Source organism: Mauremys mutica, chromosome 22 (genome assembly GCF_020497125.1).
Source record: "Mauremys mutica isolate MM-2020 ecotype Southern chromosome 22, ASM2049712v1, whole genome shotgun sequence".
NCBI classification, from domain to species: domain Eukaryota; kingdom Metazoa; phylum Chordata; order Testudines; family Geoemydidae; genus Mauremys; species Mauremys mutica.
The window spans coordinates 2,178,799-2,204,767 of record NC_059093.1 but is presented as its reverse complement, the minus strand read 5'-3'; the positions used below and the strand labels follow the sequence as shown (position 1 = coordinate 2,204,767).

At 54.9% G+C, this 25,969-nt stretch overlaps 1 protein-coding gene and 1 long non-coding RNA gene across 10 annotated transcripts in view; one reads left to right on the top strand and one right to left on the bottom strand.

Annotated features, from left to right (window-relative positions):
- DSCAML1 (DS cell adhesion molecule like 1) overlaps window positions 1-25,969 on the bottom strand; it is a 320,759-nt gene that overhangs the window by 51,426 nt on the left and 243,364 nt on the right. The window lies entirely within an intron of this gene.
- LOC123354810 lies at window positions 10,614-19,866 on the top strand. 8 transcript variants are annotated; one of them, XR_006574895.1, is made up of 7 exons: window positions 10,614-11,038; window positions 11,433-12,552; window positions 12,663-14,865; window positions 14,966-15,642; window positions 16,037-17,168; window positions 17,269-19,471; window positions 19,566-19,866. It is a non-coding gene; the product is annotated as an uncharacterized LOC123354810 (long non-coding RNA). The 8 variants fall into 8 exon arrangements; XR_006574899.1 differs by having other exon boundaries at window positions 10,614-12,552; window positions 12,663-13,339; window positions 13,734-14,865; XR_006574896.1 differs by having other exon boundaries at window positions 10,614-12,552; window positions 17,269-17,945; window positions 18,340-19,471.

The following is a 25,969-nucleotide window of genomic DNA, read 5'->3' as shown; positions in this document are numbered from 1 at the left end:
TGACATGTCCAGGAAAATACAGATGTATTTTAACCCTACCTAAAGTTCTTTTTTAAAAAGATGGGGCTGAACTAGAAATGAGCTCCGTTTCACATGTGTGGGTGGTGATCAGGGACAGTCTCAATTTTTGGGTCTTTTTCTTATATAGGCTCCTATTACCCCTTACCCCCGTCCCGATTTTTCACACTTGCTGTCTGGTCACTCTAGGGTGTGCACATGTGTGGGTCCCAGCTGCTCTCTGCCCCCCCCTCATTAAAGCAGGTGTGCAGGGTTACTGCCCTGGGAACTGCAGGGCACCAGTGGATGTGGGGCTGGCTGCAGATAGGGGCGTGGGGCAGGGCTAGCTGGAGGCAGGGAGTGACACGGGCTGGCTGTGGGCAGGTGATGCAGACAGGCGGGCTGCGGGTGGCTGTGGGCAGGGGGTGGCTGCGGGCGGCTGTGGGCAGAGGCTGGCTGCAGGCAGGGGGTGGCTGTGGCAGGGGCTGCAGGCAGAGGCTGGCTGCGGGCAGAGGGTGGCTGTGGCAAGGGCTGGCTGTGGGCAGAGGGTGGCTGGGGGCAGGGGCTGGCTGCGGGTGGCTGTGGGCAGAGGGCGGCTGGGGGCAGAGGGCGGCTGTGGGCAGGGGCTGGCTGCGGGTGGCTGTGGGCAGGGGGTGGGGCAGAGGGCGGCTGTGCGCAGGGGCTGGCTGCGGGCGGCTGTGGGCAGGGGCTGGCTGCGGGTGGCTGTGGGCAGGGGGTGGGGCAGAGGGCGGCTGTGGGCAGGGGCTGGCTGCGGGCGGCTGGGGGCAGGGGCTGGCTGGGGGCAGAGGGCGGCTGTGGGCAGGGACTGGCTGCGGGTGGCTGTGGGCAGGGGGTGGGGCAGGGGGTGGCTGCGGGTAGCTGGGGGCAGGGGGTGGCTGCGGGTAGCTGGGGGCAGGGGGTGGCTGGGGACAGGGGGTGGCTGGGGGCAGGGAGTGGGGCAGGGGGCGGCTGGGGGCAGGGGCTGGCTGGGGGCAGGGGCTGGCTGGGGGCAGGGGCTGGCTGGGGGCAGAGGGCGGCTGTGGGCAGGGACTGGCTGCGGGTGGCTGTGGGCAGGGGGTGGGGCAGGGGGTGGCTGCGGGTAGCTGGGGGCAGGGGGTGGCTGCGGGAAGCTGGGGGCAGGGGATGGGGCAGGGGGTGGCTGGGGGCAGGGGCTGGCTGGGGGCAGGGGGTGGGGCAGGGGGCAGGGGCTGGCTGGGGGCAGGGAGTGGGGCAGGGGGCGGCTGGGGGCAGGGAGTGGGGCAGGGGGCGGCTGGGGGCAGGGGCTGGCTGGGGGCAGGGGCTGGCTGGGGGACGCTGGGGGCAGTGGGTGGCGGAGGCAGGGGCTGGAAGCCGGCAGGGGTGGCTGGGGGTCGAAGGGGCTGGCTGGGGGGAGGGGGTGGGGCAGGGGGCAGGGGCTGGCTGTGGGCAGGGAGTGGGGCAGGGGCTGGCTGGGGGCAGGGGGGAAGGGGGGGCTGGGGGCAGTGGGTGGCTGTGGCAGGGGCTGGCTGTGGGCAGGGAGTGGGGCAGGGGCTGGCTGGGGGCAGGGGGGAAGGGGGGGCTGGGGGCAGTGGGTGGCTGTGGCAGGGGCTGGCTGGGGGCAGGGGGTGGGGCAGGGGCTGGCTGGGGGCAGGGAAGGCGGGGGAGGGGCGCAGATACTCACATGGGGGGGGGGGGGCTGGGAGCAGCAGGAGGCAGCCGGGGACTCACCGGCAGCAGCCGGAGCCCCAGGGCCAGAGGTCCAAAGAGCAGGAGCAGCAACAGGGCCAGGAGGCAGCTCACATGGCTCTCGCAGCACAGCGCAGCGCCCCCCGGCGGCCGGGAGGAGGAATTACAGGCTTCCCAGGCAGAGCCCGTCAAAGCTTCCCTCGCAGGGAAGCTAGTTAACAAGCGGTTCTAAAACCGCTTCTAAATTTAACAACGGGTTCGTGCGAACCGGCTCCAGCTCACCCCTGCCCACAACCGCACTTGAATGTACACTAATGTAGGAAACTGCACTGCCTGGCTTCCTGCCCCTCAGTCACCTAGGCCCTAACATTCAGAGCTGAGCTACATTTCCAAATATATTGATTTCAGTTACAACACAGAATGCAAAGTGTACAGTGCTCACTTGATATCGCTTTTTATTACAAATAATTTACATTGTAAACAGATAAAAGAAATAGTATTTTTCAATTCACCTCATACAAGTACTGTAGGTGCAATTTCTTTATCGTGAAAGTGCAATTTACAAATGTAGATTTTTTTTTTTACATAACTGCACAAAACAATGTAAAATTTTAGAGCCTACAAGTCAGAGCATGGAAGGGCATGCGAATGTTTAGCATATCTGGCATGTAAATACCTTGCAACACCAGCTACAACAGTGCCATATGAACGCCAGTTCTCACTTTCAGGTGACATTGTAAATAAGACGCTGGCAGCATTATCTCCCGTAAATGTAAACAAACTTGTTTGTCTAGCGTTTCGCTGAACAAGAAGTAGGACTGAGTGGACTGAAATTAATCTAGTTCATTTGTTTTGCGTTAATTGTTTGTGTGAACGGAGATTAATTGACAGCCCTAGTCCTAAGCGTGGCCCATGATCTGGTCCAAGAGGTGAATGTAGCTGAGCAATATCCCCAACAACGCAATCCCTTTCCAAAAGGGGAACTACACAAACAGGCGGCTAGTTAGCTGGCAATAAAAAGGATCAGTCACAGGGTGAAGTGCCTGCAGGCTGCATGGAAATTCTTTACAAGGTTCATGAGTGTTGGGCTGGGCGGCTGAGCAAGCGAGCAAGCAAGCGGCTGGGGGCAGTGATCCAGCCTGTCTCCGCTTCATCTCTGCTGGCCAGGAGACCTGGAGGTGGGTCCAGCTGACGGTGGGAGGTGCTAGGTGGGGAAATCACTGAGGTGACTGGCACTGACTGGGCAGGAGGTGTTGGGCGGAAAAGCCCAGAGGTGGGTTGGTGCTGACAGGGTAGGAGGCGCTGGGCGAGAAAAATCACTGAGGCGGCTGGCGCTGACTGTGTAGGAGGCGCTAGGCAGGAAAGCCACTGATGCGGCTGGCACTGAGTGGGTAGGTAGTGTTGGGAAGGAAGCCCAGAGGTGAGTTTAGCTGATTGGGCAGGAGGTGCTGGGCGGGAAAAATCACTGGAAGTGGCTGGTGCTGACTGGGCAGCAGGGTCTAGACGAGAAAATAACAGGCTGTTCGTGCTGACTGGGCAGGAGGCTCTAGGCGGGAAAATAACTGAGGCTGTTCGTGCTGACTAGACAGGAAGCGCTGACTGGGAAAATCACTGAGGAGGCTGGCCCTGACTGGCCAGGAGGCTCTGGGTGGGAAAATCCCTGAGATGGCTCAGGCTGACTGGGTAGGTGGTGTTGGAGGGAAAAATCATTGGAGGTGGCTGGCGCTAACTGGGTAGGATGAATTGGGAGGGAAAGCCCAGAGGTGTGTTTCACTGAGTGGGCAGGAGGCTCTGGGTGGGAAAATCACTGAGGCGGCTCGTGCTGACAGGGCAGGAGGCGCTGGGCGGGAAAATCACTGAGGCGGCTCATGCTGACAGGGCAGGAGGTGCTGGGCGGGAAAAGTCACTGAGGCGGCTCGCGCTGACAGGGCAGGAGATGTTGGGAGGAAAAACCTAGAGGTGGGTCAAGCTCACAGCACGGGAGGTGTTGGGCGGGAAAATCACTGAGGGGGCTGGCGCTGACTGTGTAGGAGATGTTGGGAGGGAAAGTACAGAGGTGTGTTGCACTGATGGGGCAGGAGTCGCTGGGCAGGAAAAATCACTGAAGGGGGCGCGCGCTGACTGAGCAGAAGGTGTTGGGAGGGAAAGCCGAGAGGGGGGTCGCACTGACTGGCAGGTGGTGTTGGGTGGGAAAATCACTGAGGTGGGTCAAGCTTACAGTACAGGAGGCACTGGGCAGAAAATCTGAGGCTGTTTGTGCTGACTGGGCAGGAGGAGCTGGGAGGGAAAGCCCAGAGGTGGGTTGCGCTGACTAGTATGTGCTGTTGGGCGGGAAAATCACTGAGGCGGCTGGCGCTGACTGGGTAGGAGGAGTTGGGAGGGAAAGCCCAGAGGTGACTTTAGCTGATTGGGCAGGAGGCGCTGGGTGGGAAAAGTCACTGAGGAGGCTCACGGTGACTGGACAGGAGGTGCTGGGCAGGAAAATCCCTGGAAGTGGCTGGCGCTGACTGGGCAGGAGACTCTAGGTGGGAAAATAACTCAGGCTGTTCATGCTGACAGGGCAAGAGGCGCTGACTGGGAAAATCACTGAGGCAGCTCATGCTGACCGGGTAGGAGGAGTTGGGAGGGAAAGCCCAAAGGTGAGTTTAGCTGATTGGGCAGGAAAACTACTGAGGTGGCTCACGGTGACTGGACAAGAGGCTCTGGGTGGAAAAATCACTGAGGAAGCTCGCATTGACTGGGTAGGAGGCGCTGGATGGGAAAATCACTGAGGGGACTTGTGCTGATTGTATAGGAGGAGTTGGGAGGGAAAGCCCAGAGGTGGGTTTTGCTGATTGGGCAGGAAGCACTTGGCGGGAAAAGTCACTGAGGGGGCTGGCGCTGACAGGGCAGGAGGTGCTGGGTGGGAAAAGTCACTGAGGCGGCTCGCGCTGACAGGGCAGGAGACGCTGGGCGGGAAAAGTCACTGAGGCGGCTCGCGCTGACAGGGCAGGAGACGCTGGGCGGGAAAAGTCACTGAGGGGGCTGGCGCTGACAGGGCAGGAGGTGCTGGGTGGGAAAAGTCACTGAGGGGGCTGGCGCTGACAGGGCAGGAGGTGCTGGGTGGGAAAAGTCACTGAGGCGGCTCGCGCTGACAGGGCAGGAGACGCTGGGCGGGAAAAGTCACTGAGGCGGCTGGCGCTGACTGGGCAGGAGGCGCTGGGCGGGAAAAGTCACTGAGGCGGCTGGCGCTGACTGGGCAGGAGGCGCTGGGCGGGAAAAGTCACTGAGGCGGCTGGCGCTGACAGGGCAGGAGACGCTGGGCGGGAAAAGTCACTGAGGGGGCTCGCGCTGACTGGGCAGGAGATGTTGGGAGGGAAAGAACAGAGGTGGGTCGTGCTGACTGGGTAGGGGGCGCTGGGTGGGGAAATCACGGAGGAGGCTGCCGCCGACTGGGTAGGACTTGTTGGGAGGAAAAACCCAGAGGTGGGTCGAGCTCACAGCACGGGAGGCACTGGGCGGAAAATCTGAGGGGGCTTGTGCTGACTGGGTAGGGAGTGTTGGGCGGGAAAGCCCAGAGGTGGGTTGCACTGACTGGACAGGAGCGCTGAGTGGGAAAATCACAGAGATACAACATGCTGAAAGGGAAGGTGGTGCTGGGTCAGAAAAAACGGAAGCCAACATGAAGTATTGAATAGGAGGTACTGGGAAGGTAACACTGTAGATGATACCCTTACTGGGGAAAAGACATGGAAAGGAAAGGGGAACCGTCTTCTACTGATATGACAAAAAGGACTGCGTAGCAAATTCCAAAAGCAGCTTCCGCTCATGAGACAAATGGCCCTAGGTGGCAAAAATATGTGCAGGCTTGAGCGCACCAGGAAAGAGACGCTTAGCAGGAAACCTCAGGCAGGTTCTGTTGATTAGAATGAAGGTGCTGAGTTGTCCTGCAAACTCTCCTGACTTTTGCAACACAGAAGTGCCAAAAAGTAGGAATTAGGGTAATTTCCAGGTGGGGCGAGTACTTTGCAATCGTGCTGTTTACTGAGCCACATCTAACCCGCTTCACCTCTCTCTCTCTCTCTCTCTCTCTCTCTCTCCCCCTCTAGCAACTCAAAGGACAAAGTGGACAAGACGACAGAAGCACCAAAGAAACTGCAGGAAGAGGGAAGACAAAGCCACGGCCAAAGGCTGAGTACACTGCACACACCGCACCCCTCTACCGAGGGCTGGGGATCGACACTTCGCCCCACACGCTTAATCCCCCTTGAGGTGCCCGTTGAAAGGACCTCCCTGTAAACAGGGATCAAGGTCCATTCCTTGCCAAGCAAAATGCTCTATAGGTCCCTTCCATAGCCGAGGCTGAGCGACCCCCCTTTAAGAAGGGTTGAGGTCTCTGTGGGTTTCAACTCCTGAGGGCCTAGCCTTTAAAATGCCCGGTGCCATTGACCTCTCCCTGTAAGAAGGGTGCAGGTCTCCCCTTTCTAGCTTGTCTTGGGCCGTTGGCACTCGCTGGGCAACGAGACCACCCTCTCCTGAGGGAACGGAGGCCTCTCCTTCACCGCGCTTTTAGCTCTGGCCCATTGGAACGCCCCTGGCTTCGGGACCACCCTGTAAGGAGGGTTTGGGTCTCCTTTGCCACGCCAATTAAGCCACAGGTCACTTTGACACGCCAGGAAAATGACTGCCCCGTAACCAGGGTGTAAGGTCTTATTCCTCTCACGCTTAAACTAGGGGAGCCTTTTTGTGCCTGTGGCTGAGCGACCCCCTTTTAAGAAGGGTTGAGGTCTCTGTGGGTTTCAACTCCTGAGGGCCTAGCCTTTAAAATGCCCGGTGCCATTGACCTCTCCCTGTAAGAAGCGTGCAGGTCTCCCCTTTCTAGCTTGTCTTGGGCCGTTGGCACTCGCTGGGCAACGAGACCACCCTCTCCTGAGGGAACGGAGGTCTCTCCTTCACTGCGCTTTTCGCTCTGGCCCATTGGAACGCCCCTGGCTTCGGGACCACCCTGTAAGGAGGGTTTGGGTCTCCTTTGCCACGCCAATTAAGCCACAGGTCACTTTGACACGCCAGGAAAATGACTGCCCTGTAACCAGGGTGTAAGGTCTTATCCCTCTCACGCTTAAACTAGGGGAGCCTTTTTGTGCCTGTGGCTGAGCGACCCCCCTTTAAGAAGGGTTGAGGTTCTGTTTCTCTTAGTCACAGTAAAATCCCCCGGAATGATTTCTACTTGGCTTTTTTGAGATTTGAAGTGAAATCTTACTTGTGACCTATCCCGCTCACATGGAACATGGTGTGGCGAAGGGCCGGCTGTAAGGGGATGGTGGAGGCCGTGGAAAATTCGCCCCTTTTCTCAAAAAAGCCAAGAAATGGCCCAACCATGCTAATGTCACAAAGTCTGGAAATAAACAGATGAGGTTTGGGATACAGACCCTCACTTCCACGTGATCCTTCCTCAAGTCCTCTTGCCCTGCCCAATTTACACTGCTCAACCAACCACAACTTTGACCCTTTGTTTTCTTGTGCACAAGAAAGACACGGTTGGACTGATGAGTGTTAACTGTAGAGATTCGGACAGCTGCCTTAGTCGGGTCCGAATTCCAGGCCTTGCGTCTCTTTGCTGAGAGACGGAGGAGATTCCTAGGGCTATGTTTGAAGGGCTTGATGTGGCTCACGTGGTGTAGGTAGGTGTGGTGGTATTCAGAGCCGGCACGTGGGTGCACCTAACCCTACTAACAGGACTGCGTCACAAGGAAGAGGTGTCTTTTTTTTCTGGTCAAGGTTACGGGGCACAAAGTTGTCATTTTCTTGGTGGGGTAGGAAGGTAAGTCGGGAAGGGTGTCGCTGAGGGATGGAGAATCGATTGGAAAGGGGAGACTCAGCAGGATCCCTCCCTTACCTGTCCATTTCCAGATCTTTTCACACCTTGGGGACTCCTCCCTTAAACAAGGGGGCGGGGGAGAGACTATTTTACTAAAGGAAGGGTGACCGCCCTGTAATCAGGGTTCAGGTCTCTTTCCCTTTTCTCCTCTCTGCATTGGCCCTCTTCCTGCCAAGGTCTAAAGTCAGCTCCCTTTAACTAGGGTGTGGGTCTTTCCCTGCCTTTCACAAGAGAACACTGCCACTGAGAAGGTAGTTCTAGAAACCAGCCTCTTGAGAGGGTTCAGGGTTTGTCCTACTAGCCGGCCCGTGCCCTCCTCACTCATGCACTCAGCCAAGCCAAAGCCAGCGTCCTCTGCATCCACCTGCACCCGCGTTCCGCCGCAAGCTCTCCTGCTCTCTGCCAGAGATCGGTGCCGAAAAGTAGGAATTAGGGTAATTTCCAGGTGGGGCGAGTACTTTGCAATCGTGCTGTTTACTGAGCCACATCTAACCCGCTTCACCTCTCTCTCTCTCTCTCTCTCTCTCCCCCTCTAGCAACTCAAAGGACAAAGTGGACAAGACGACAGAAGCACCAAAGAAACTGCAGGAAGAGGGAAGACAAAGCCACGGCCAAAGGCTGAGTACACTGCACACACCGCACCCCTCTACCGAGGGCTGGGGATCGACACTTCGCCCCACACGCTTAATCTCCCTTGAGGTGCCCGTTGAAAGGACCTCCCTGTAAACAGGGATCAAGGTCCATTCCTTGCCAAGCAAAATGCTCTATGGGTCCCTTCCATAGCCGAGGCTGAGCGACCCCCCTTTAAGAAGGGTTGAGGTCTCTGTGGGTTTCAGCTCCTTAGGACCTAGCCTTTAAAATGCCCTGTGCCATTGACCTCTCCCTGTAAGAAGGGTGCAGGTCTCCCCTTTCTAGCTTGTCTTGGGCCGTTGGCACTCGCTGGGCAACGAGACCATCCTCTCCTGAGGGAACGGAGGTCTCTCCTTCACTGCGCTTTTCGCTCTAGCCCATTGGAACGCCCCTGGCTTCGGGACCACCCTGTAAGGAGGGTTTGGGTCTCCTTTGCCACGCCAATTAAGCCACAGGTCACTTTGACACGCCAGGAAAATGACTGCCCTGTAACCAGGGTGTAAGGTCTTATTCCTCTCACGCTTAAACTAGGGGAGCCTTTTTGTGCCTGTGGCTGAGCGACCCCCCTTTAAGAAGGGTTGAGGTCTCTGTGGGTTTCAACTCCTGAGGGCCTAGCCTTTAAAATGCCCGGTGCCATTGACCTCTCCCTGTAAGAAGGGTGCAGGTCTCCCCTTTCTAGCTTGTCTTGGGCCGTTGGCACTCGCTGGGCAACGAGACCACCCTCTCCTGAGGGAACGGAGGCCTCTCCTTCACTGCGCTTTTCGCTCTGGCCCATTGGAACGCCCCTGGCTTCGGGACCACCCTGTAAGGAGGGTTTGGGTCTCCTTTGCCACGCCAATTAAGCCACAGGTCACTTTGACACGCCAGGAAAATGACTGCCCTGTAACCAGGGTGTAAGGTCTTATCCCTCTCACGCTTAAACTAGGGGAGCCTTTTTGTGCCTGTGGCTGAGCGACCCCCCTTTAAGAAGGGTTGAGGTTCTGTTTCTCTTAGTCACAGTAAAATCCCCCGGAATGATTTCTACTTGGCTTTTTTGAGATTTGAAGTGAAATCTTACTTGTGACCTATCCCGCTCACATGGAACATGGTGTGGCGAAGGGCCGGCTGTAAGGGGATGGTGGAGGCCGTGGAAAATTCGCCCCTTTTCTCAAAAAAGCCAAGAAATGGCCCAACCATGCTAATGTCACAAAGTCTGGAAATAAACAGGTGAGGTTTGGGATACAGACCCTCACTTCCACGTGATCCTTCCTCAAGTCCTCTTGCCCTGCCCAATTTACACTGCTCAACCAACCACAACTTTGACCCTTTGTTTTCTTGTGCACAAGAAAGACACGGTTGGACTGATGAGTGTTAACTGTAGAGATTCGGACAGCTGCCTTAGTCGGGTCCGAATTCCAGGCCTTGCGTCTCTTTGCTGAGAGACGGAGGAGATTCCTAGGGCTATGTTTGAAGGGCTTGATGTGGCTCACGTGGTGTAGGTAGGTGTGGTGGTATTCAGAGCCGGCACGTGGGTGCACCTAACCCTACTAACAGGACTGCGTCACAAGGAACGAGGTGTCTTTTTTTTCTGGTCAAGGTTACGGGGCACAAAGTTGTCATTTTCTTGGTGGGGTAGGAAGGTAAGTCGGGAAGGGTGTCGCTGAGGGATGGAGAATCGATTGGAAAGGGGAGACTCAGCAGGATCCCTCCCTTACCTGTTCATTTCCAGATCTTTTCACACCTTGGGGACTCCTCCCTTAAACAAGGGGGCGGGGGAGAGACTATTTTACTAAAGGAAGGGTGACCGCCCTGTAATCAGGGTTCAGGTCTCTTTCCCTTTTCTCCTCTCTGCATTGGCCCTCTTCCTGCCAAGGTCTAAAGTCAGCTCCCTTTAACTAGGGTGTGGGTCTTTCCCTGCCTTTCACAAGAGAACACTGCCACTGAGAAGGTAGTTCTAGAAACCAGCCTCTTGAGAGGGTTCAGGGTTTGTCCTACTAGCTGGCCCGTGCCCTCCTCACTCATGCACTCAGCCAAGCCAAAGCCAGCGTCCTCTGCATCCACCTGCACCCGCGTTCCGCCGCAAGCTCTCCTGCTCTCTGCCAGAGATCGGTGCCGAAAAGTAGGAAATAGGGTAATTTCCAGGTGGGGCGAGTACTTTGCAATCGTGCTGTTTACTGAGCCACATCTAACCCGCTTCACCCCTCTCTCTCTCTATCTCTCTCTCCCCCTCTAGCAACTCAAAGGACAAAGTGGACAAGACGACAGAAGCACCAAAGAAACTGCAGGAAGAGGGAAGACAAAGCCACGGCCAAAGGCTGAGTACACTGCACACACCGCACCCCTCTACCGAGGGCTGGGGATCGACACTTCGCCCCACACGCTTAATCCCCCTTGAGGTGCCCGTTGAAAGGACCTCCCTGTAAACAGGAATCAAGGTCCATTCCTTGCCAAGCAAAATGCTCTATGGGTCCCTTCCATAGCCGAGGCTGAGCGACCCCCCTTTAAGAAGGGTTGAGGTCTCTGTGGGTTTCAACTCCTGAGGGCCTAGCCTTTAAAATGCCCGGTGCCATTGACCTCTCCCTGTAAGAAGGGTGCAGGTCTCCCCTTTCTAGCTTGTCTTGGGCCGTTGGCACTCGCTGGGCAACGAGACCACCCTCTCCTGAGGGAACGGAGGCCTCTCCTTCACTGCGCTTTTCGCTCTGGCCCATTGGAACGCCCCTGGCTTCGGGACCACCCTGTAAGGAGGGTTTGGGTCTCCTTTCCCCCGCCAATTAAGCCACAGGTCACTTTGACACGCCAGGAAAATGACTGCCCTGTAACCAGGGTGTAAGGTCTTATTCCTCTCACGCTTAAACTAGGGGAGCCTTTTTGTGCCTGTGGCTGAGCGACCCCCCTTTAAGAAGGGTTGAGGTCTCTGTGGGTTTCAACTCCTGAGGGCCTAGCCTTTAAAATGCCCGGTGCCATTGACCTCTCCCTGTAAGAAGGGTGCAGGTCTCCCCTTTCTAGCTTGTCTTGGGCCGTTGGCACTCGCTGGGCAACGAGACCACCCTCTCCTGAGGGAACGGAGGCCTCTCCTTCACTGCGCTTTTCGCTCTGGCCCATTGGAACGCCCCTGGCTTCGGGACCACCCTGTAAGGAGGGTTTGGGTCTCCTTTGCCACGCCAATTAAGCCACAGGTCACTTTGACACGCCAGGAAAATGACTGCCCTGTAACCAGGGTGTAAGGTCTTATCCCTCTCACGCTTAAACTAGGGGAGCCTTTTTGTGCCTGTGGCTGAGCGACCCCCCTTTAAGAAGGGTTGAGGTTCTGTTTCTCTTAGTCACAGTAAAATCCCCCGGAATGATTTCTACTTGGCTTTTTTGAGATTTGAAGTGAAATCTTACTTGTGACCTATCCCGCTCACATGGAACATGGTGTGGCGAAGGGCCGGCTGTAAGGGGATGGTGGAGGCCGTGGAAAATTCGCCCCTTTTCTCAAAAAAGCCAAGAAATGGCCCAACCATGCTAATGTCACAAAGTCTGGAAATAAACAGGTGAGGTTTGGGATACAGACCCTCACTTCCACGTGATCCTTCCTCAAGTCCTCTTGCCCTGCCCAATTTACACTGCTCAACCAACCACAACTTTGACCCTTTGTTTTCTTGTGCACAAGAAAGACACGGTTGGACTGATGAGTGTTAACTGTAGAGATTCGGACAGCTGCCTTAGTCGGGTCCGAATTCCAGGCCTTGCGTCTCTTTGCTGAGAGACGGAGGAGATTCCTAGGGCTATGTTTGAAGGGCTTGATGTGGCTCACGTGGTGTAGGTAGGTGTGGTGGTATTCAGAGCCGGCACGTGGGTGCACCTAACCCTACTAACAGGACTGCGTCACAAGGAAGAGGTGTCTTTTTTTTCTGGTCAAGGTTACGGGGCACAAAGTTGTCATTTTCTTGGTGGGGTAGGAAGGTAAGTCGGGAAGGGTGTCGCTGAGGGATGGAGAATCGATTGGAAAGGGGAGACTCAGCAGGATCCCTCCCTTACCTGTCCATTTCCAGATCTTTTCACACCTTGGGGACTCCTCCCTTAAACAAGGGGGCGGGGGAGAGACTATTTTACTAAAGGAAGGGTGACCGCCCTGTAATCAGGGTTCAGGTCTCTTTCCCTTTTCTCCTCTCTGCATTGGCCCTCTTCCTGCCAAGATCTAAAGTCAGCTCCCTTTAACTAGGGTGTGGGTCTTTCCCTGCCTTTCACAAGAGAACACTGCCACCGAGAAGGTAGTTCTAGAAACCAGCCTCTTGAGAGGGTTCAGGGTTTGTCCTACTAGCTGGCCCGTGCCCTCCTCACTCATGCACTCAGCCAAGCCAAAGCCAGCGTCCTCTGCATCCACCTGCACCCGCGTTCCGCCGCAAGCTCTCCTGCTCTCTGCCAGAGATCGGTGCCGAAAAGTAGGAAATAGGGTAATTTCCAGGTGGGGCGAGTACTTTGCAATCGTGCTGTTTACTGAGCCACATCTAACCCGCTTCACCTCTCTCTCTCTCTCTCTCTCCCCCTCTAGCAACTCAAAGGACAAAGTGGACAAGACGACAGAAGCACCAAAGAAACTGCAGGAAGAGGGAAGACAAAGCCACGGCCAAAGGCTGAGTACACTGCACACACCGCACCCCTCTACCGAGGGCTGGGGATCGACACTTCGCCCCACACGCTTAATCCCCCTTGAGGTGCCCGTTGAAAGGACCTCCCTGTAAACAGGGATCAAGGTCCATTCCTTGCCAAGCAAAATGCTCTATGGGTCCCTTCCATAGCCGAGGCTGAGCGACCCCCCTTTAAGAAGGGTTGAGGTCTCTGTGGGTTTCAACTCCTGAGGGCCTAGCCTTTAAAATGCCCGGTGCCATTGACCTCTCCCTGTAAGAAGGGTGCAGGTCTCCCCTTTCTAGCTTGTCTTGGGCCGTTGGCACTCGCTGGGCAACGAGACCACCCTCTCCTGAGGGAACGGAGGCCTCTCCTTCACCGCGCTTTTCGCTCTGGCCCATTGGAACGCCCCTGGCTTCGGGACCACCCTGTAAGGAGGGTTTGGGTCTCCTTTGCCCCGCCAATTAAGCCACAGGTCACTTTGACACGCCAGGAAAATGACTGCCCTGTAACCAGGGTGTAAGGTCTTATTCCTCTCACGCTTAAACTAGGGGAGCCTTTTTGTGCCTGTGGCTGAGCGACCCCCCTTTAAGAAGGGTTGAGGTCTCTGTGGGTTTCAACTCCTGAGGGCCTAGCCTTTAAAATGCCCGGTGCCATTGACCTCTCCCTGTAAGAAGGGTGCAGGTCTCCCCTTTCTAGCTTGTCTTGGGCCGTTGGCACTCGCTGGGCAACGAGACCACCCTCTCCTGAGGGAACGGAGGTCTCTCCTTCACTGCGCTTTTCGCTCTGGCCCATTGGAACGCCCCTGGCTTCGGGACCACCCTGTAAGGAGGGTTTGGGTCTCCTTTGCCACGCCAATTAAGCCACAGGTCACTTTGACACGCCAGGAAAATGACTGCCCTGTAACCAGGGTGTAAGGTCTTATCCCTCTCACGCTTAAACTAGGGGAGCCTTTTTGTGCCTGTGGCTGAGCGACCCCCCTTTAAGAAGGGTTGAGGTTCTGTTTCTCTTAGTCACAGTAAAATCCCCCGGAATGATTTCTACTTGGCTTTTTTGAGATTTGAAGTGAAATCTTACTTGTGACCTATCCCGCTCACATGGAACATGGTGTGGCGAAGGGCCGGCTGTAAGGGGATGGTGGAGGCCGTGGAAAATTCGCCCCTTTTCTCAAAAAAGCCAAGAAATGGCCCAACCATGCTAATGTCACAAAGTCTGGAAATAAACAGGTGAGGTTTGGGATACAGACCCTCACTTCCACGTGATCCTTCCTCAAGTCCTCTTGCCCTGCCCAATTTACACTGCTCAACCAACCACAACTTTGACCCTTTGTTTTCTTGTGCACAAGAAAGACACGGTTGGACTGATGAGTGTTAACTGTAGAGATTCGGACAGCTGCCTTAGTCGGGTCCGAATTCCAGGCCTTGCGTCTCTTTGCTGAGAGACGGAGGAGATTCCTAGGGCTATGTTTGAAGGGCTTGATGTGGCTCACGTGGTGTAGGTAGGTGTGGTGGTATTCAGAGCCGGCACGTGGGTGCACCTAACCCTACTAACAGGACTGCGTCACAAGGAAGAGGTGTCTTTTTTTTCTGGTCAAGGTTACGGGGCACAAAGTTGTCATTTTCTTGGTGGGGTAGGAAGGTAAGTCGGGAAGGGTGTCGCTGAGGGATGGAGAATCGATTGGAAAGGGGAGACTCAGCAGGATCCCTCCCTTACCTGTCCATTTCCAGATCTTTTCACACCTTGGGGACTCCTCCCTTAAACAAGGGGGCGGGGGAGAGACTATTTTACTAAAGGAAGGGTGACCGCCCTGTAATCAGGGTTCAGGTCTCTTTCCCTTTTCTCCTCTCTGCATTGGCCCTCTTCCTGCCAAGGTCTAAAGTCAGCTCCCTTTAACTAGGGTGTGGGTCTTTCCCTGCCTTTCACAAGAGAACACTGCCACCGAGAAGGTAGTTCTAGAAACCAGCCTCTTGAGAGGGTTCAGGGTTTGTCCTACTAGCCGGCCCGTGCCCTCCTCACTCATGCACTCAGCCAAGCCAAAGCCAGCGTCCTCTGCATCCACCTGCACCCGCGTTCCACCGCAAGCTCTCCTGCTCTCTGCCAGAGATCGGTGCCGAAAAGTAGGAATTAGGGTAATTTCCAGGTGGGGCGAGTACTTTGCAATCGTGCTGTTTACTGAGCCACATCTAACCCGCTTCACCTCTCTCTCTCTATCTCTCTCTCCCCCGCTAGCAACTCAAAGGACAAAGTGGACAAGACGACAGAAGCACCAAAGAAACTGCAGGAAGAGGGAAGACAAAGCCACGGCCAAAGGCTGAGTACACTGCACACACCGCACCCCTCTACCGAGGGCTGGGGATCGACACTTCGCCCCACATGCTTAATCCCCCTTGAGGTGCCCGTTGAAAGGACCTCCCTGTAAACAGGGATCAAGGTCCATTCCTTGCCAAGCAAAATGCTCTATGGGTCCCTTCCATAGCCGAGGCTGAGCGACCCCCCTTTAAGAAGGGTTGAGGTCTCTGTGGGTTTCAACTCCTGAGGGCCTAGCCTTTAAAATGCCCGGTGCCATTGACCTCTCCCTGTAAGAAGGGTGCAGGTCTCCCCTTTCTAGCTTGTCTTGGGCCGTTGGCACTCGCTGGGCAACGAGACCACCCTCTCCTGAGGGAACGGAGGCCTCTCCTTCACCGCGCTTTTCGCTCTGGCCCATTGGAACGCCCCTGGCTTCGGGACCACCCTGTAAGGAGGGTTTGGGTCTCCTTTGCCCCGCCAATTAAGCCACAGGTCACTTTGACACGCCAGGAAAATGACTGCCCTGTAACCAGGGTGTAAGGTCTTATTCCTCTCACGCTTAAACTAGGGGAGCCTTTTTGTGCCTGTGGCTGAGCGACCCCCCTTTAAGAAGGGTTGAGGTCTCTGTGGGTTTCAACTCCTGAGGGCCTAGCCTTTAAAATGCCCGGTGCCATTGACCTCTCCTTGTAAGAAGGTTGCAGGTCTCCCCTTTCAAGCTTGTCTTGGGCCGTTGGCACTCGCTGGGCAACGAGACCACCCTCTCCTGAGGGAACGGAGGTCTCTCCTTCACTGCGCTTTTCGCTCTGGCCCATTCGAACGCCCCTGGCTTCGGGACCACCCTGTAAGGAGGGTTTGGGTCTCCTTTGCCACGCCAATTAAGCCACAGGTCACTTTGACACGCCAGGAAAATGACTGCCCTGTAACCAGGGTGTAAGGTCTTATCCCTCTCACGCTTAAACTAGGGGAGCCTTTTTGTGCCTGTGGCTGAGTGACCCCCCTTTAAGAAGGGTTGAGGTTCTGTTTCTCTTAGTCACAGTAAAATCCCCCGGAATGATTTCTACTTGGCTTTTTTGAGATTTGAAGTGAAATCTTACTTGTGACCTATCCCGCTCACATGGAACATGGTGTGGCGAAGGGCCGGCTGTAAGGGGATGGTGGAGGCCGTGGAAAATTCGCCCCTTTTCTCAAAAAAGCCAAGAAATGGCCCAACCATGCTAATGTCACAAAGTCTGGAAATAAACAGGTGAGGTTTGGGATACAGACCCTCACTTCCACGTGATCCTTCCTCAAGTCCTCTTGCCCTGCCCAATTTACACTGCTCAACCAACCACAACTTTGACCCTTTGTTTTCTTGTGCACAAGAAAGACACGGTTGGACTGATGAGTGTTAACTGTAGAGATTCGGACAGCTGCCTTAGTCGGGTCCGAATTCCAGGCCTTGCGTCTCTTTGCTGAGAGACGGAGGAGATTCCTAGGGCTATGTTTGAAGGGCTTGATGTGGCTCACGTGGTGTAGGTAGGTGTGGTGGTATTCAGAGCCGGCACGTGGGTGCACCTAACCCTACTAACAGGACTGCGTCACAAGGAAGAGGTGTCTTTTTTTTCTGGTCAAGGTTACGGGGCACAAAGTTGTCATTTTCTTGGTGGGGTAGGAAGGTAAGTCGGGAAGGGTGTCGCTGAGGGATGGAGAATCGATTGGAAAGGGGAGACTCAGCAGGATCCCTCCCTTACCTGTCCATTTCCAGATCTTTTCACACCTTGGGGACTCCTCCCTTAAACAAGGGGGCGGGGGAGAGACTATTTTACTAAAGGAAGGGTGACCGCCCTGTAATCAGGGTTCAGGTCTCTTTCCCTTTTCTCCTCTCTGCATTGGCCCTCTTCCTGCCAAGGTCTAAAGTCAGCTCCCTTTAACTAGGGTGTGGGTCTTTCCCTGCCTTTCACAAGAGAACACTGCCACTGAGAAGGTAGTTCTAGAAACCAGCCTCTTGAGAGGGTTCAGGGTTTGTCCTACTAGCTGGCCCGTGCCCTCCTCACTCATGCACTCAGCCAAGCCAAAGCCAGCGTCCTCTGCATCCACCTGCACCCGCGTTCCGCCGCAAGCTCTCCTGCTCTCTGCCAGAGATCGGTGCCGAAAAGTAGGAATTAGGGTAATTTCCAGGTGGGGCGAGTACTTTGCAATCGTGCTGTTTACTGAGCCACATCTAACCCGCTTCACCTCTCTCTCTCTCTCTCTCTCTCCCCCTCTAGCAACTCAAAGGACAAAGTGGACAAGACGACAGAAGCACCAAAGAAACTGCAGGAAGAGGGAAGACAAAGCCACGGCCAAAGGCTGAGTACACTGCACACACCGCACCCCTCTACCGAGGGCTGGGGATCGACACTTCGCCCCACACGCTTAATCCCCCTTGAGGTGCCCGTTGAAAGGACCTCCCTGTAAACAGGGATCAAGGTCCATTCCTTGCCAACCAAAATGCTCTATGGGTCCCTTCCATAGCCGAGGCTGAGCGACCCCCCTTTAAGAAGGGTTGAGGTCTCTGTGGGTTTCAACTCCTGAGGGCCTAGCCTTTAAAATGCCCGGTGCCATTGACCTCTCCCTGTAAGAAGGGTGCAGGTCTCCCCTTTCTAGCTTGTCTTGGGCCGTTGGCACTCGCTGGGCAACGAGACCACCCTCTCCTGAGGGAACGGAGGCCTCTCCTTCACTGCGCTTTTCGCTCTGGCCCATTGGAACGCCCCTGGCTTCGGGACCACCCTGTAAGGAGGGTTTGGGTCTCCTTTGCCACGCCAATTAAGCCACAGGTCACTTTGACACGCCAGGAAAATGACTGCCCTGTAACCAGGGTGTAAGGTCTTATTCCTCTCACGCTTAAACTAGGGGAGCCTTTTTGTGCCTGTGGCTGAGCGACCCCCCTTTAAGAAGGGTTGAGGTCTCTGTGGGTTTCAACTCCTGAGGGCCTAGCCTTTAAAATGCCCGGTGCCATTGACCTCTCCCTGTAAGAAGGGTGCAGGTCTCCCCTTTCTAGCTTGTCTTGGGCCGTTGGCACTCGCTGGGCAACGAGACCACCCTCTCCTGAGGGAACGGAGGTCTCTCCTTCACTGCGCTTTTCGCTCTGGCCCATTGGAACGCCCCTGGCTTCGGGACCACCCTGTAAGGAGGGTTTGGGTCTCCTTTGCCACGCCAATTAAGCCACAGGTCACTTTGACACGCCAGGAAAATGACTGCCCTGTAACCAGGGTGTAAGGTCTTATCCCTCTCACGCTTAAACTAGGGGAGCCTTTTTGTGCCTGTGGCTGAGCGACCCCCCTTTAAGAAGGGTTGAGGTTCTGTTTCTCTTAGTCACAGTAAAATCCCCCGGAATGATTTCTACTTGGCTTTTTTGAGATTTGAAGTGAAATCTTACTTGTGACCTATCCCGCTCACATGGAACATGGTGTGGCGAAGGGCCGGCTGTAAGGGGATGGTGGAGGCCGTGGAAAATTCGCCCCTTTTCTCAAAAAAGCCAAGAAATGGCCCAACCATGCTAATGTCACAAAGTCTGGAAATAAACAGGTGAGGTTTGGGATACAGACCCTCACTTCCACGTGATCCTTCCTCAAGTCCTCTTGCCCTGCCCAATTTACACTGCTCAACCAACCACAACTTTGACCCTTTGTTTTCTTGTGCACAAGAAAGACACGGTTGGACTGATGAGTGTTAACTGTAGAGATTCGGACAGCTGCCTTAGTCGGGTCCGAATTCCAGGCCTTGCGTCTCTTTGCTGAGAGACGGAGGAGATTCCTAGGGCTATGTTTGAAGGGCTTGATGTGGCTCACGTGGTGTAGGTAGGTGTGGTGGTATTCAGAGCCGGCACGTGGGTGCACCTAACCCTACTAACAGGACTGCGTCACAAGGAAGAGGTGTCTTTTTTTTCTGGTCAAGGTTACGGGGCACAAAGTTGTCATTTTCTTGGTGGGGTAGGAAGGTAAGTCGGGAAGGGTGTCGCTGAGGGATGGAGAATCGATTGGAAAGGGGAGACTCAGCAGGATCCCTCCCTTACCTGTCCATTTCCAGATCTTTTCACACCTTGGGGACTCCTCCCTTAAACAAGGGGGCGGGGGAGAGACTATTTTACTAAAGGAAGGGTGACCGCCCTGTAATCAGGGTTCAGGTCTCTTTCCCTTTTCTCCTCTCTGCATTGGCCCTCTTCCTGCCAAGGTCTAAAGTCAGCTCCCTTTAACTAGGGTGTGGGTCTTTCCCTGCCTTTCACAAGAGAACACTGCCACCGAGAAGGTAGTTCTAGAAACCAGCCTCTTGAGAGGGTTCAGGGTTTGTCCTACTAGCTGGCCCGTGCCCTCCTCACTCATGCACTCAGCCAAGCCAAAGCCAGCGTCCTCTGCATCCACCTGCACCCGCGTTCCGCCGCAAGCTCTCCTGCTCTCTGCCAGAGATCGGTGCCGAAAAGTAGGAATTAGGGTAATTTCCAGGTGGGGCGAGTACTTTGCAATCGTGCTGTTTACTGAGCCACATCTAACCCGCTTCACCTCTCTCTCTCTCTCTCCCCCTCTAGCAACTCAAAGGACAAAGTGGACAAGACGACAGAAGCACCAAAGAAACTGCAGGAAGAGGGAAGACAAAGCCACGGCCAAAGGCTGAGTACACTGCACACACCGCACCCCTCTACCGAGGGCTGGGGATCGACACTTCGCCCCACACGCTTAATCCCCCTTGAGGTGCCCGTTGAAAGGACCTCCCTGTAAACAGGGATCAAGGTCCATTCCTTGCCAACCAAAATGCTCTATGGGTCCCTTCCATAGCCGAGGCTGAGCGACCCCCCTTTAAGAAGGGTTGAGGTCTCTGTGGGTTTCAGCTCCTTAGGGCCTAGCCTTTAAAATGCCCTGTGCCATTGACCTCTCCCTGTAAGAAGGGTGCAGGTCTCCCCTTTCTAGCTTGTCTTGGGCCGTTGGCACTCGCTGGGCAACGAGACCACCCTCTCCTGAGGGAACGGAGGTCTCTCCTTCACTGCGCTTTTCGCTCTGGCCCATTGGAACGCCCCTGGCTTCGGGACCACCCTGTAAGGAGGGTTTGGGTCTCCTTTGCCACGCCAATTAAGCCACAGGTCACTTTGACACGCCAGGAAAATGACTGCCCTGTAACCAGGGTGTAAGGTCTTATTCCTCTCACGCTTAAACTAGGGGAGCCTTTTTGTGCCTGTGGCTGAGCGACCCCCCTTTAAGAAGGGTTGAGGTCTCTGTGGGTTTCAACTCCTGAGGGCCTAGCCTTTAAAATGCCCGGTGCCATTGACCTCTCCTTGTAAGAAGGTTGCAGGTCTCCCCTTTCAAGCTTGTCTTGGGCCGTTGGCACTCGCTGGGCAACGAGACCACCCTCTCCTGAGGGAACGGAGGTCTCTCCTTCACTGCGCTTTTCGCTCTGGCCCATTCGAACGCCCCTGGCTTCGGGACCACCCTGTAAGGAGGGTTTGGGTCTCCTTTGCCACGCCAATTAAGCCACAGGTCACTTTGACACGCCAGGAAAATGACTGCCCTGTAACCAGGGTGTAAGGTCTTATCCCTCTCACGCTTAAACTAGGGGAGCCTTTTTGTGCCTGTGGCTGAGTGACCCCCCTTTAAGAAGGGTTGAGATTCTGTTTCTCTTAGTCACAGTAAAATCCCGCGGAATGATTTCTACTTGGCTTTTTTGAGATTTGAAGTGAAATCTTACTTGTGACCTATCCCGCTCACATGGAACATGGTGTGGCGAAGGGCCGGCTGTAAGGGGATGGTGGAGGCCGTGGAAAATTCGCCCCTTTTCTCAAAAAAGCCAAGAAATGGCCCAACCATGCTAATGTCACAAAGTCTGGAAATAAACAGGTGAGGTTTGGGATACAGACCCTCACTTCCACGTGATCCTTCCTCAAGTCCTCTTGCCCTGCCCAATTTACACTGCTCAACCAACCACAACTTTGACCCTTTGTTTTCTTGTGCACAAGAAAGACACGGTTGGACTGATGAGTGTTAACTGTAGAGATTCGGACAGCTGCCTTAGTCGGGTCCGAATTCCAGGCCTTGCGTCTCTTTGCTGAGAGACGGAGGAGATTCCTAGGGCTATGTTTGAAGGGCTTGATGTGGCTCACGTGGTGTAGGTAGGTGTGGTGGTATTCAGAGCCGGCACGTGGGTGCACCTAACCCTACTAACAGGACTGCGTCACAAGGAAGAGGTGTCTTTTTTTTCTGGTCAAGGTTACGGGGCACAAAGTTGTCATTTTCTTGGTGGGGTAGGAAGGTAAGTCGGGAAGGGTGTCGCTGAGGGATGGAGAATCGATTGGAAAGGGGAGACTCAGCAGGATCCCTCCCTTACCTGTTCATTTCCAGATCTTTTCACACCTTGGGGACTCCTCCCTTAAACAAGGGGGCGGGGGAGAGACTATTTTACTAAAGGAAGGGTGACCGCCCTGTAATCAGGGTTCAGGTCTCTTTCCCTTTTCTCCTCTCTGCATTGGCCCTCTTCCTGCCAAGGTCTAAAGTCAGCTCCCTTTAACTAGGGTGTGGGTCTTTCCCTGCCTTTCACAAGAGAACACTGCCACTGAGAAGGTAGTTCTAGAAACCAGCCTCTTGAGAGGGTTCAGGGTTTGTCCTACTAGCTGGCCCGTGCCCTCCTCACTCATGCACTCAGCCAAGCCAAAGCCAGCGTCCTCTGCATCCACCTGCACCCGCGTTCCGCCGCAAGCTCTCCTGCTCTCTGCCAGAGATCGGTGCCGAAAAGTAGGAATTAGGGTAATTTCCAGGTGGGGCGAGTACTTTGCAATCGTGCTGTTTACTGAGCCACATCTAACCCGCTTCACCTCTCTCTCTCTCTCCCCCTCTAGCAACTCAAAGGACAAAGTGGACAAGACGACAGAAGCACCAAAGAAACTGCAGGAAGAGGGAAGACAAAGCCACGGCCAAAGGCTGAGTACACTGCACACACCGCACCCCTCTACCGAGGGCTGGGGATCGACACTTCGCCCCACACGCTTAATCCCCCTTGAGGTGCCCGTTGAAAGGACCTCCCTGTAAACAGGGATCAAGGTCCATTCCTTGCCAAGCAAAATGCTCTATGGGTCCCTTCCATAGCCGAGGCTGAGCGACCCCCCTTTAAGAAGGGTTGAGGTCTCTGTGGGTTTCAACTCCTGAGGGCCTAGCCTTTAAAATGCCCGGTGCCATTGACCTCTCCCTGTAAGAAGGGTGCAGGTCTCCCCTTTCTAGCTTGTCTTGGGCCGTTGGCACTCGCTGGGCAACGAGACCACCCTCTCCTGAGGGAACGGAGGCCTCTCCTTCACTGCGCTTTTCGCTCTGGCCCATTGGAACGCCCCTGGCTTCGGGACCACCCTGTAAGGAGGGTTTGGGTCTCCTTTCCCACGCCAATTAAGCCACAGGTCACTTTGACACGCCAGGAAAATGACTGCCCTGTAACCAGGGTGTAAGGTCTTATTCCTCTCACGCTTAAACTAGGGGAGCCTTTTTGTGCCTGTGGCTGAGCGACCCCCCTTTAAGAAGGGTTGAGGTCTCTGTGGGTTTCAACTCCTGAGGGCCTAGCCTTTAAAATGCCCGGTGCCATTGACCTCTCCCTGTAAGAAGGTTGCAGGTCTCCCCTTTCTAGCTTGTCTTGGGCCGTTGGCACTCGCTGGGCAACGAGACCACCCTCTCCTGAGGGAACGGAGGTCTCTCCTTCACTGCGCTTTTCGCTCTGGCCCATTGGAACGCCCCTGGCTTCGGGACCACCCTGTAAGGAGGGTTTGGGTCTCCTTTGCCACGCCAATTAAGCCACAGGTCACTTTGACACGCCAGGAAAATGACTGCCCTGTAACCAGGGTGTAAGGTCTTATCCCTCTCACGCTTAAACTAGGGGAGCCTTTTTGTGCCTGTGGCTGAGCGACCCCCCTTTAAGAAGGGTTGAGGTTCTGTTTCTCTTAGTCACAGTAAAATCCCCCGGAATGATTTCTACTTGGCTTTTTTGAGATTTGAAGTGAAATCTTACTTGTGACCTATCCAGCTCACATGGAACATGGTGTGGCAAAGGGCCGGCTGTAAGGGGATGGTGGAGGCCGTGGAAAATTCGCCCCTTTTCTCAAAAAAGCCAAGAAATGGCCCAACCATGCTAATGTCACAAAGTCTGGAAATAAACAGGTGAGGTTTGGGATACAGACCCTCACTTCCACGTGATCCTTCCTCAAGTCCTCTTGCCCTGCCCAATTTACACTGCTCAACCAACCACAACTTTGACCCTTTGTTTTCTTGTGCACAAGAAAGACACGGTTGGACTGATGAGTGTTAACTGTAGAGATTCGGACAGCTGCCTTAGTCGGGTCCGAATTCCAGGCCTTGCGTCTCTTTGCTGAGAGACGGAGGAGATTCCTAGGGCTATGTTTGAAGGGCTTGATGTGGCTCACGTGGTGTAGGTAGGTGTGGTGGTATTCAGAGCCGGCACGTGGGTGCACCTAACCCTACTAACAGGACTGCGTCACAAGGAAGAGGTGTCTTTTTTTTCTGGTCAAGGTTACGGGGCACAAAGTTGTCATTTTCTTGGTGGGGTAGGAAGGTAAGTCGGGAAGGGTGTCGCTGAGGGATGGAGAATCGATTGGAAAGGGGAGAGACTCAGCAGGATCCCTCCCTTACCTGTTCATTTCCAGATCTTTTCACACCTTGGGGACTCCTCCCTTAAACAAGGGGGCGGGGGAGAGACTATTTTACTAAAGGAAGGGTGACCGCCCTGTAATCAGGGTTCAGGTCTCTTTCCCTTTTCTCCTCTCTGCATTGGCCCTCTTCCTGCCAAGGTCTAAAGTCAGCTCCCTTTAACTAGGGTGTGGGTCTTTCCCTGCCTTTCACAAGAGAACACTGCCACCGAGAAGGTAGTTCTAGAAACCAGCCTCTTGAGAGGGTTCAGGGTTTGTCCTACTAGCTGGCCCGTGCCCTCCTCACTCATGCACTCAGCCAAGCCAAAGCCAGCGTCCTCTGCATCCACCTGCACCCGCGTTCCGCCGCAAGCTCTCCTGCTCTCTGCCAGAGATCGGTGCCGAAAAGTAGGAATTAGGGTAATTTCCAGGTGGGGCGAGTACTTTGCAATCGTGCTGTTTACTGAGCCACATCTAACCCGCTTCACCTCTCTCTCTCTATCTCTCTCTCCCCCTCTAGCAACTCAAAGGACAAAGTGGACAAGACGACAGAAGCACCAAAGAAACTGCAGGAAGAGGGAAGACAAAGCCACGGCCAAAGGCTGAGTACACTGCACACACCGCACCCCTCTACCGAGGGCTGGGGATCGACATTTCGCCCCACACGCTTAATCCCCCTTGAGGTGCCCGTTGAAAGGACCTCCCTGTAAACAGGAATCAAGGTCCATTCCTTGCCAAGCAAAATGCTCTATGGGTCCCTTCCATAGCCGAGGCTGAGCGACCCCCCTTTAAGAAGGGTTGAGGTCTCTGTGGGTTTCAACTCCTGAGGGCCTAGCCTTTAAAATGCCCGGTGCCATTGACCTCTCCCTGTAAGAAGGGTGCAGGTCTCCCCTTTCTAGCTTGTCTTGGGCCGTTGGCACTCGCTGGGCAACGAGACCACCCTCTCCTGAGGGAACGGAGGCCTCTCCTTCACTGCGCTTTTCGCTCTGGCCCATTGGAACGCCCCTGGCTTCGAGACCAGCCTGTAAGGAGGGTTTGGGTCTCCTTTGCCACGCCAATTAAGCCACAGGTCACTTTGACACGCCAGGAAAATGACTGCCCTGTAACCAGGGTGTAAGGTCTTATTCCTCTCACGCTTAAACTAGGGGAGCCTTTTTGTGCCTGTGGCTGAGCGACCCCCCTTTAAGAAGGGTTGAGGTCTCTGTGGGTTTCAACTCCTGAGGGCCTAGCCTTTAAAATGCCCGGTGCCATTGACCTCTCCCTGTAAGAAGGGTGCAGGTCTCCCCTTTCTAGCTTGTCTTGGGCCGTTGGCACTCGCTGGGCAACGAGACCACCCTCTCCTGAGGGAACGGAGGCCTCTCCTTCACTGCGCTTTTCGCTCTGGCCCATTGGAACGCCCCTGGCTTCGGGACCACCCTGTAAGGAGGGTCTGGGTCTCCTTTGCCACGCCAATTAAGCCACAGGTCACTTTGACACGCCAGGAAAATGACTGCCCTGTAACCAGGGTGTAAGGTCTTATCCCTCTCACGCTTAAACTAGGGGAGCCTTTTTTTGCCTGTGGCTGAGCGACCCCCCTTTAAGAAGGGTTGAGGTTCTGTTTCGCTTAGTCACATTAAAATCCCCCAGAATGATTTCTACTTGACTTTTTTGAGATTTGAAGTGAAATCTTACTTGTGACCTATCCCGCTCACATGGAACATGGTGTGGCGAAGGGCCGGCTGTAAGGGGATGGTGGAGGCCGTGGAAAATTCGCCCCTTTTCTCAAAAAAGCCAAGAAATGGCCCAACCATGCTAATGTCACAAAGTCTGGAAATAAACAGGTGAGGTTTGGGATACAGACCCTCACTTCCACGTGATCCTTCCTCAAGTCCTCTTGCCCTGCCCAATTTACACTGCTCAACCAACCACAACTTTGACCCTTTGTTTTCTTGTGCACAAGAAAGACACGGTTGGACTGATGAGTGTTAACTGTAGAGATTCGGACAGCTGCCTTAGTCGGGTCCGAATTCCAGGCCTTGCGTCTCTTTGCTGAGAGACGGAGGAGATTCCTAGGGCTATGTTTGAAGGGCTTGATGTGGCTCACGTGGTGTAGGTAGGTGTGGTGGTATTCAGAGCCGGCACGTGGGTGCACCTAACCCTACTAACAGGACTGCGTCACAAGGAAGAGGTGTCTTTTTTTTCTGGTCAAGGTTACGGGGCACAAAGTTGTCATTTTCTTGGTGGGGTAGGAAGGTAAGTCGGGAAGGGTGTCGCTGAGGGATGGAGAATCGATTGGAAAGGGGAGACTCAGCAGGATCCCTCCCTCACCTGTTCATTTCCAGATC